The sequence below is a fragment of the Trichechus manatus genome, unplaced genomic scaffold (assembly GCF_000243295.1).
Source record: "Trichechus manatus latirostris isolate Lorelei unplaced genomic scaffold, TriManLat1.0 scaffold00264, whole genome shotgun sequence".
Lineage (NCBI taxonomy): Eukaryota > Metazoa > Chordata > Mammalia > Sirenia > Trichechidae > Trichechus > Trichechus manatus.
The window spans coordinates 617,923-630,092 of NW_004444200.1; the positions used below are offsets into that span (position 1 = coordinate 617,923).

The window sequence follows — 12,170 nt, forward strand, 5'->3', positions numbered from 1 at the left end:
ATATGTTGTGGGGTTGTTATCCAATGTTATAAAACAACATGTGTACTTCTGTTTCATGAGAAACTATTTGTTCTGTAAGCCTTCACCTGAAGTACAATAAAAAAAAATAAAAAAATAGTCCAGACTTACTGGTCTGACAGACAATGAAGGAACCACTGAGACTATGGCCATTGGACACTCTGCTAACTCAAAACTGAAGACACTCTGGAAGTCCGCCTTTCAGCCACACAGACATGCCTAAAGAACAAACAATAACACATGTGAGGAATGTGCTTCTTAGTTAAATCAAGTACATGAGACCAAATGGGCAACACCTGCCCAAAAGCAAATAGAAGAAGGCAAGAGATAGTAAAATTTGGACGAATGCACAGAGAACCTAGGGTGGAAAGGGGAAGAGTACTGACACATTGCGGGGAGTGCAACCACTGTCACAAAACAATATGTGCATTAAATTTTTGAATGAGAAACTAATTGCACTGTAAACTTTCATTAAAACACAATAAATTTAAAAAAAAAAGAAGTTGCCATCCAGTGTATTGCCACTCACAGTGACCCTATAAGACACAGTAGAACTGCCCCACAGGGTTTCCAAGTCTGTAAATCTTTACAGAAGCAGACTGCCACATCTTTCTCCCAAGAAGCGTTGGTGGGTTCGAACCTCCAACCTTTCAGTTTGCAGCCAAGCACTATGCAACCAGGGCTCCCTCTCCTGTTATTAATATCCCCTAAATACAGCCTGAATCCATCCACTTTTTTCCTTCCACTGTGCCACCTCATCTAGGCTGCCATCACAGGCTCACCTGGACCATGGCAACTGTAGGTTCCTGACTTGTCTCTCACATCTGCTCTTTTGCTACCTCCAATCTCCTCTCCACTTCATAGCTTGAGTAATTTTTTTTAATTACATTTCAAATAGAATACAAATTCCTTATTGTGATTATTAATTTTATGTGTCAACTTGGGTAGGCTATGGTTCCCAGTTGTTTGGTCAAACACTTGTATAGATGCTGTTATTGAGTAGTTACATGTGAAAGCAGTTGGCTTCAAGTAAAGCAGATGACCCTCCATAAAGCAGGTGGGCCTCATTCAATCAGTTGAAGATCTTAAGAGCAAAACAGGAGTCTCCCCTATAAATAGACATTTTCCCAGAAGTCACTCACTTTTCACTCTTCCCGTCACCTGTCTTATGGATCTGGGACACAAGACTGCAGGAATCTCCAGCCTGTTGCCTGACCTAGAGATTTTGGACTTGCCAAGCCCCTCACGATTGTGTGAATCAATTCTTTAAAATAAATCTCTCTCTTCGTTACATACACACTTATGTACACATTTCAAGAAATAGAGGTATACCTTACTAATTCCACATGAAGACACTCATCATGGTTCAAAGCCTAGCCTCTCTCTCCAATCTCATTCCACACCTCCCTCCCACCCTGTCCTGGCCACACTGGCTTTTTCTTCAGGTTCACAGAAACTCAAGCATTTGGTCCTTCAGGGCCTTCACATATACGGTTCCTTTTCCTGGGAATCCTTCTCCACCTCCCTCCACCTCACACTTGTAAACTCACATCTAGGACGTAGTAGTATCTGTTAAATGAATGCACAAATTAGGTGTTCATATTTTTTTCTTTCTTATGAGGTCTGGTTAAACTAAAGTACATTGATTTACTTTTGCATTTTCATACCATTAACGTACTAATTTTATATTTATTGTCTTCTACATTAAAATAGATTCATAATAAGCATCTGTTTGTAGATGGGCACTATAATAATGATGGATACTATTTAGGTTCATCAATTCTGCTCTTAACCTCTCATAGTTAATAAATTCACCAAAACTCTTTAACAGTTTTAAGGACAGTCTCTGCATAACATCATAACCCTGGCTATGGTGGACAAGGCAAGCTCAAGTGGGTGTGACTACTCAGGCCCACTTCTCCAGATCTCCTCTGAGTGTGTTCTTAAGCCCTCTCACCTGTTCTTTTTTTTAAAAAAAAAAGAAAAAGAAAAAAAAGTTTTTTATAACAGTAATATACACTCGCTATAGAAATTTTGGAAAATACAAAACTGCATAACAACAGTAAAATAATCTCAAAACTTAGGGTCATGTTAACATATTTTTTCACTTTTTCTTCCAGGCTTTTTTTCCAGGGATATATATTGTAGTCAACACTGGAATCATACTCTATACCCAATACCTATTCTTGCTATTATCAGTCAACATTTTATCTTTAACATTTAGTCATTAAACATTCTTGTAATATTTTTAATAGAGGCTACCTTAGATATGTACCATAAATGAGCCATTTCTCTATTGTTGTACAATTGAATTATTTTTAATCTCTAATATCATAAGCAAAGTTGTGATGAACATCTTATATGTAAACCTTTGTTTGCATTTCCAACGACATTTTAGAAATAATCCATACGTAGAACTCCTGAGTCAGAGTAGTTCTACTTAAGTAATTTTATTCTTATTAAAATTATAATACTTTTCATGTTTTCTTAAACTATAGTACTTTTTGGTTTTGCTTAAATTTCCTAATATATTTGGAAATTACTATCTTTCTAAAAATAGCTTCCCCACAAAAAGTAAGTTAACAGTTACCAAGGAAAAAAAAGGCACCCATAGCAATGGAAATGTTCTAAAACTAGGTTGTGGTGATGGTGCACACTTTGGTAAATTTACTAAAAATCACTGAATTGTACACTTAATACAGGTGAATTTAATGGGATGTAAATTGTATCACAATAAAGCTGTTTAATAAAAAGTACCCATTATCTCTCCATCCAGAAATAACTCCACTGCTGATATTTTGATATATTTCTTTCTGGCATCATTCTTTCCTGTATCATATATTTTCTAAATCATTTTTATAAAAATATATTTACTTACTAATACTGAATATTTAATTTTATAGACAGTTTCTCTTATTCAACTTTTAATGAGAATCTTCCCATGTCACTAAATACTCTTTGAAGAGATTTTTTAGTGACTACATAAGTTTGTGTTTATTTAACTCTCCCCAAGTCATCAGATATTTGATTATTTTAAATTGTATACTATTAGATATACATGTTGAGGAAAATAATTGTACATACATTTTTTACCTAATCTGTCATTGTTTCCTTAGAACAGACTGCCAAAAGTAGAATTACTGAATTAAAGAGTAGAAACATTTTAAACATAAATCTCCGGCCTGGGGGCAGGGCCAAGATTGCAGAGTAGTCAGACACCTCCCCTGGTCTCTCTTACAACAAAGACTCGAAAAAACAAGTGAATTGATTACATATGACAATCTAGGAGCCCTGACTATCAAAGACAAAGTTGAGGAGTCAGACTGAGCTGCAACGGGAGGGAGGGACAGTTCAGAAGCATTGAGGATTTGCCAGAACTGACCTGGCTGACACCTTGCAGGTTGGATCAGCCAGCTCACTCGGGCTGAGGCAAGCAGTAGTACTCAGGATGTGTTTTCCACACTGGGAGAAACCGAGCAGCGGAGAGTCTGCACAAGCCTGCAGAACCAGGGGAAAGCAGCACTAGATCTGCGAAAGTTAAGTGCAAGCATCTGACCTACCTCGCGGGATCAAAAAAACCCTTCCCTCTCTGGGAAGTACTTCCCTCCCATTAACCCGCCCACTCCCCACTCTGCTCCAGTCCTGGTCCGGCTTCAGAAATTGCCCTGCCCCCTGGACCCGAAGTGGGACCCATCATGTGCCCCAAGCCATTCTCCTGGCTTTGGAGAGGGAACAAATTAACATACAAATAACAAACAGGAAAAAATACTTTGCCATCTCCCCTAAACTGGGACCTCAGAGCAGGCACACCCCTTTGCCTATGCACAGGCATAAGGGGTCCACAGATTTTGAATGCCTTTCACCCTTGCCTAGACCTGTGTGTGCCCATTTCAACAGCATATGCCCTCATTAGCATAGTACAACAGGGTACAGACCTAAAGCCTACTTTCCACTGCAACAGCTAAGGGGGAGTGGCAGATTCTTGACATTTGACACCACCCTGCCCATTAAGCAGGGTCCTCACCTACCCACAACAGTGGCCTGAGGGCTGGTGGCTACAGCCACTCCACCTAACCACCCTAGACAGGGCTCTGAGAATAAGTGGTGCCTCCTAGTCCTTACAGCCAAAAGCACCAAAGTCTGGCTGCACAACCCACCCACCTACACACTCTAAGGAGCGGGGACACTCCTTCCATCCAGGCACTCAGGGACAGCCGTCAGCCCCCTACCTTGCTCAGTACATAACCCTCTACTGCAGCCAGATAGCTGTGCTTGCTCCAATCACCCCTACATAGCCCTGCGTGTGTATGACTGTAGGTAACAGCCTGCACCACACACTCGGTGAACAACAACATGGATACCTGAGCTGAATCCACACACGAAAAGTAAACAGATTCCTGGGCTCATATACCTAATAGCAGCTCTAACCACCTGATGACAGGACGTGACAGCTTCAAAGGCACTAATAATCAAAGTAATGCAAACAACCAGACTATTTGGGCATATCAAAACAAAACAAGAAGCTAGGATACAGTACGCAAACGTAAAATAAAAAAATATAATAACTTACTGATAGCTTGGAAACAACAGTCAATATTAAATCACATAAAGAGGCAGACCATTATGGCTTCAGCAAGTCCCCCCAAACAAAGAACCAAGAAACTTCCCAAAGGAAGAGAAGTTCTTGGAATTACTCGAGGTAGAATTCAAAGATTAATATAAAGAGCTCTTCAAGAGATCAGGAAGGAGATCGGACAAAATGCAGAACAAACCAAGGAACACACAGACAAAGAAACTGATGAATTTAAGAAGCTCATACTAGAGCATAATGACAAATTTAACAGGCTGCAAAAATCCATAGAGACAACAAATAGAAATCCAAAACACTAACAATAAAATTTCAGAATTAGACAACTCAATAGAAAGTCATTGGAGCCAAATTGAGGCAATGGAAGTCAGAATTAGTGAGACTGAAGATAAAGCAGTTGACACCACCTTATTTGAGGAAAAATCAGACAAAAGAATTTTAAAAAATGAAGAAACCCTAAGAATTATGTGGGACTCTATAAAGAGGAATGACCTGTGAGTGACTGGAGTAGCAGAACGGGGGGGCATAACAGAAGCTACAGAGAGAATTGTTGAAGATTCATTGGCAGAAAACTTCCCTGATATCGTGAAAGATGAGAAGATATCTATCTAAGAAGCTCATCGAACCCCACACAGGGTAGATCCCAAAAGAAAGTCACCAAGACATATTATAATCAAACTTGCCAAAACCAAAGATAGAAAATTTTAAGAGTGGCTAGGGATAAACAAAAAGTCATCTACAAAGGAGAGTCAATAAGACTAAGCTCAGACTACTCAGCAGAAACCATGCAGGCAAGAAGGCAATGGGATGGCATATATAAAGCCTTTACGGAAAAAAATCACCAGCCAAAAATTACATATCCAGCAAAACTGTCCCCAAATATGATGGTAAAATTAGGGCATTTGCACATAAACAGAAGTTTAGGGAATTTGTGAAAACCAAACCAAATTTTCAAGAAATACTAAAGTGAGTCCACCAGTTCGAAAATCAATAACACAACAACCCAAGACTAGAACATAGGACAGAAAAACCAAGTATCAACCCACACAAGAAAGAAAAATAAATCAAAGCTAAAACACTGAAAACAGGGAAACAGAGAAGTCAATATGTAAAACATGACAACACTGAAACAAAAAAAGAAGCAGTAAATAATGTAGCCATATATCTTTCCTATAGAAAGGAAGTCAAGATGATATAAACAAATAAAAGATTGGTTTAAACTTAGAAGAATAGGTGTAAATATTAAGGTAACCACAAAGGAAACTAACAATCCTACACATAAAAAATAAATAAATAAATAAAGACTCAGCAAATACAAAATCAACAATGAAAATGATGAAAAGAAAATACATAAATAAAATGGCTCAGTGCAGAAAATTAAGTGGAACAAAGAAATCATCAACAACACACACACAAAAATACATCAAAAAGACTGCACTAAACTCACACTTATCAATAAATACAATGAGCTATTGTAATTCATTAAGTCATGCTTAAAATGGACTAAAAGCACCAATAAAGAGACAGAGTGGCAGAATGAAATACAAAAAAACACGATCCGTCTACATGCTGCCTACAAGACACACACCGTACACTTAAAGACACAAATAAACAAACCTCAAAGGATAGAAAAAAAGTATATCAAGCAAACAATACTCAAAAAAGAGCAGGAGAGACATATTAATCTCTGACAAAACACCTTTAAAGCAAAATCCACCACAAAGGATAAGGAAGGACGTTATATAATGATTAAAGAGTCAATACACCAGGAGAATACGACCATAATAAATATTTACACACCCAACGACAGGGCTCCAAAATACATAAAACAAACTCTAACAGCATTGGAAAGAGAGATAGACAGCTCAACAATAATACTAGGAGACTTCAACACTCCACTTTCGGTGAAAGGACAGAACATCCAGAAAGAAGCTCAATAAAGAAATGGAAGATCTAAAGGTTACAATCAACCTACTTGATCTCATGGACATATAACGAACACTCCACCAAACAGCAGCCAAGTGTACTTTCTTTTCCAACGGACATGTAACATTCTCCAGAAGAGACTATGTATTAGGCCATAAAGCAAGCCTTCACAGAATCCAAAGATTGAAATATTACAAAGCATTTTTTCTGATCATAAAGCCATAAAAGTAGAAATCAATAACAGAAAAAGGAAAACAAACAAACAAACAAACACATGGAAACCAAACAATACCTAGCTCAAAAACCACTGGGTTATAGAAGAAATCAAGGACAGAATAAAGAAAGTCACAGATTCAAATGAGAATGAAAACACATCCTAACAAGGACACAGCAAAAGCAGTGCTCAAAGGTCAATTTATAGCAATAAATGCATACATCTAAAAAGAAGAAAGGGCCAAAATCAAAACTTTAACCGTACAACTGGGACATATAGAAAGAGAGCAGCGAAAGAAGCTCTTGGGCACCAGAAGAAAGGAAATAATAAAAATTAGAGCACAAATAAATGAAATAGAAAATAGAAAAACAATTGAAAGCGTTAACAAGACCAAAAGCTGGTTCTTTGAAAAGATTAACAAAATTGATAAACCACTGGCCAAACTGACAAAAGAAAAACAGGAGAGGAAGCAAATAACCCAAATAAGAAATGAGATAGGCGATATCACAACAGACCCAACTGAAATTAAAAGAATCATAACAGAATACTATGAAAAACTGTACTCTAACAAATTTGGAAACCTACAGGAAATGGACAAAATTCTAGAAACACAATACCTACCTAAACTAACACAAACCAGGGTAGAAAAATTAAACAAACCTGTAACAAAAGAAGAGATTGAAGAGGTAATTTAAAAACTCCTAACAACAAAAAAAAAAAAACATTGGCCATTACAGCTTCACTAGACAATTCTACCAAAGTTTAAGAGAAGAGTTAACACCACTACTACTAAAGGTATTTCAGAGAATAGAAAAGGATGGAATACTCCCAAACTCATTCTATGAAGCCAGCATAACCCTGATACCAAAACCAGGTAAAGACACCACAAAAAAAGAAAATTATATCCCTCAAGAACATAGAAGCAAAAGCCCTCAACAACATTCTAGCCAATAGAATTCAAGAACATATCAAAAAAATAATTCACCATGACCAAGTGGGATTAATACCAGGTAGGCAAGGATGGTTCAACATTAGAAAAACAATCAATTTAATCCATCACATAAATAAAACAAAAGACAAGAACCACATGATCTTATCAAACAATACAAAAAAGGCATTTGACAAAGTCCAACACCCATTCATGATAAAAATTCTCAGCAAAATAGGAATAGAAGGAAAATTCCTGAACAAAATTAAAGGCATTTATACAAAGCCAACAGCCAACATCATCCTAAGTGAAAAAGACGGAAAGCATTCCCCTTGAGAACAGGAACCAGGCAAACATGCCCTGTATCACCACTCTTATTCAGCATTGTGCTGGAGGTCCTAGCCATAGCAATAAGGCAAGAAAAAGAAAGAAAGGGCATTCAAATTGGTAAGGAAAAACTAAAAGTATCCATATATGCAGATGATATGATCTTATACACAGAAAACCCCAAAGAATCCACAAGAAAACTACTGGAACTAATAGAACATTTCAACAAAGTATCACGATACAAGATAAATATACAAAAATCAGCTGGATTCCTCTATAACAACAAAGAGAACTTTGAAGAAGAAATCACCAAATCAATACCATATACAGTAGCCCACAAGAAGATAAAATACTTTGGAATACATCTAACCAGAGACGTAAAAGACTTATACAAAGAAAACTACTGCAAGAGACCTACATAAGCGGTAAAACATGCCTTGCTCATGGATAGGAAGACTCAACATTGTGAAAATGTCAGTTCTACCCAAAGTGATCTACAGATACAATGCAATCCCAATCCAAATTCCAATGACATTTTTTAACAATGGTGGAACAAATCACCAACTTTATACGGAAAGGGAAGAGGCCCCAGATAAGTAAAGCGTTACTGAAGAAGTAGAAGAGCAAAGTGAGAGGCCTCATACTACCTGATTTTAGAACCTATTATACTGCCATAGTAGTCAAGACAGCCTGGTACTGGTACAACAACAGATACATAGACCAATGGAACAGAATTGAGAATCAAGATGTAAATTCATCCACCTGTCAGCAGCTGATATTTGACAAAGGCCCAAAGTCCATTAATTGGGAAAAGACAGTCTCTTTATCAAATGGTGCTGGCATAACTAGATATCCATCTGCAAAAAAATAAAACAAGACCGATACCTCACACTATGTACAAAAACTAACTCAAAATGAATCAAAGACCTAAATATAAAACCTAAAACGATAAAGACCATGGAAGAAAAAATATGGACAATGCTAGGAGCCCTAATACATGGTATAAACAGAATACAAAACACAGCTAACAATGCACAAACACCAGAAGAGAAACTAGATAACTGGGAGCTCCTAAAAATCAAACACTTATGCTCATCAAAAGACTTCACCAAAAGAGTAAAAAGACAACCTACAGACTGGGAAAAAATTTTTAGCTATGACATATCCAATCAGGGTCTAATATCTAAAATCTACAAGATTCTGCAACACCTCAACAACAAAAAGACAAATAACCCAATTAAAAAATTTGCTATGGGATATAAACAGGCACTTCAACAAAGAAGACATTCAGGTCACTAACAGATACATGAGGAAATGCTCACAATCATCAGCCATTAGAGAAATGGAAATCAAAACTACAATGAGATACCAATTCTCCTCAACAAGGCTAGCATTAATCCAAAAACACAAAACAATAAATGTTGGAGATGTTGCAGATACACTGGAACACTTATACACTCTTGGTGGGAATGTAAAATTGTACAACCAATTTGGAAAATGATTTGGCACTCCCTTAAAAAGCTAGAAATAGAAGTACCATATGATCCAGCAATCCCAAACCTTGGAATATATCCTAGAGAAATAAGAGCTGTAACACGAATAGATATATGTGCACCCATGTTCACCGCAGCATTGTTAACAATAGCAAAAAGATGGAAATAACCTAGGTGCCCATCAACGGACGAATGGATAAACAAATTATGGTATATACACACAATGGTATACTACGGCAACGATAAAGAACAAAGATGAATCCGCGAAACATCTCACAACATGCATGAATCCAGAAGGCATTATGCTGAGTGAAATTAGTCAGCAGCAAAAGGACAAATATTATATGAGACCACTATTATAAGAACTCAATAAAAGGTTTAAACAAAGAAAAAAACATTCTTTGATGGTCACGAGTGTGGGGAGGGAGGGAGAAGTTATTCACTAGATAGTAGACAAGAATTATCTTAGGTGGAGGGAAGGACAACACACAATACAGGAGAAGTCAGTACAACTGGACTAAACCAAAAGCTAGGAAATTTTCCGAACACAACCAAACACTTTTTTTTTTTAAGAGACAGAGTAGCAGGGGCAAGGGTCTGAGGACCATGGTTTCAGGGGACATCTAGGTCAATTGGCATAACTAAGTTTATTAAGAAAATCTTCTGCATCCCACTTTGGTGAGTGGCATCTGGGGTCTTAAAAGCTAGCGAGCGGCCGTCTAAGATGCTCAACTGGTCCCACCCCACCTGAAGCAAAGGAGAATGAATAACACCAAAGACACAGGGAAAATATTAGCACAAGAGACAAAAAGGGCCACATAAACCAGAGACTCCATCAGCCTGAGACCAGGACAAGATGGTACCCAGCTACCACCAATGACCACCCTGACAGGGAACACAACAGAGAGTCCCTGATGGAGCAGGAGAAAAATGTGGTGCAGAACTCAAATTCACATACAAAGACCAAACTTAATGATCTGACTGAGACTATAGGAACCCCCGAAAATATGGCCCCCAGACTCTCTGTCAACCCAAAACTAAAACCATTCCCAAAGCCAACTCTTTAGACAAAGATGAGACTGGACTATAAAACATAAAATAATACTCATGAAAAGTGTGCTTCTTAGTTCAAGTAGATACATGAGACTAAACGTGCAGCTCCTGTCTGGAGGCGGGATGAGAAGGCAGAAAGGAAGAGGAACTGGTTGAATGGACACGGGAAACCCGGGGTAGAAAGAGGGAGTGTGCTGTCACATGATAGAGATTGCAACTAGGATCATATAACAATATGTATATAAATTTTTGTATGAGAAATTAACTTGAGCTGTAAACTTTCACCTAAAGCACAATTTTTAAGAAAATCTCTGGCCTGTTCCTAGCACCTGAGGCCACATGGGAAGTAGAGGAACTAAGGCTTTGAGTTTTATCAAATCTCTAGTCGGGTCTGACTTCTATAGTCCTAGATTCTATCTTGAGTCTCTTAAACCGCCCTCTTCTGCTTCACCAACAACTGCCTTGATCCAGGTAGTCTCTCACCTGGACTAGTTTCACAGCTTCCTAACTGGCATGTGGTCACCAGTGTTTTCCTCCTTTCAAACCATTCTTTAAACAACAGTGTCCGTTCACGTTTTCACCGAGTGCTTCTCATGCACATACAACATTTGTATGGGTAAGGGATAAAATCAAAACAGAGGCATTTGACCTATTTGTAAAATGACTGAGCTAACTCTAAGAGCTCAATATAACCTTTCCCCCAGACTCCACCTTTGTTCCTAGGAACCAATCCCTATTACTGTTAAGGAAATAAGTTTCTTAGTGGTCAGGCTATAGAATGTGAATACCTCATGGAAACTCATTTGTTCCCTGATGGGAACTCTTTGTTCCCAATCTCCTCCAAAGACTGGGAGCAACATAATTTTAACAGACCACTCCTGAAAATTTCCATCATGTCATTGATTTGTGGATGTGAATTTTAGAATCTGAAGTGCTGGCATATCTGAATTGGGTAACTTTAGACCTAAATTAAAAACTCAAGATTTTCATTTCTATTCTTCTCAAGAAACCCTTCAGCCTTTTTGTCAAAGTTTTATTACTTGAAAAACAAAGAAGGCAGGAGTTAGAACTTCTAACCTATATAAAGAATTGCTAGGTGTCTGTCAAGAATGTTTGCAGTCCTGGTGGTGCAGTAGTTAAGAGCTCCGCCACTAACCAAAAGGTCAGCAGTTTGAATTCACCAGCTGCTCCTTGGAAACCCTATGGGGCAGTTCTACTCTGCATATAGGGTCGCTATGAGTCAGAATCAACTCGACAGCAACAGGTTTTTGTGTTTTTGTTAAGAATGGTTAGGCAGCTGGCCCCAAAGATGGCACCTTGATGAACCAGAGGTTAAAAGACAAAACTGATATGTTAAATGAAGTTAGAACCTGTTGTTAAAGGGTTAACCTAACCATAACAGGCCAACCACAAGATGCCAACTTGTTTATCAGAATCTGCAAAGCTTAAAACAATAAAAAACTACATCGAAAGGTAGAACAGAATGCTCTAACTGGTTCAATGGACTGTGGATGTGTGTACCAAAACTAAATAACAAACTATGGTACATACACACAATGGAATACTATGCAACAATAAAGAACAGTGATGAATCTGTGAAGCATCTCACAATATGGATGAATC

At 37.9% G+C, this 12,170-nt stretch overlaps 1 protein-coding gene across 9 annotated transcripts in view; it reads right to left on the minus strand.

Moving 5' to 3' along the window:
• Nucleotides 1-12,170, minus strand: part of PARP4 (poly(ADP-ribose) polymerase family member 4) — a 207,402-nt gene that overhangs the window by 168,697 nt on the left and 26,535 nt on the right. For 3 of the 9 annotated variants that reach the window (XM_023724838.1, XM_023724839.1, XM_023724837.1), the window contains exon 3: nt 130-237. The exons of the other annotated variants lie outside the window; for them this stretch is intronic. The gene's annotated coding sequence lies outside the window, so the exon portion shown is untranslated. The remainder of the gene's footprint in view (nt 1-129; nt 238-12,170) is intronic. 9 annotated transcript variants of the gene reach the window in all.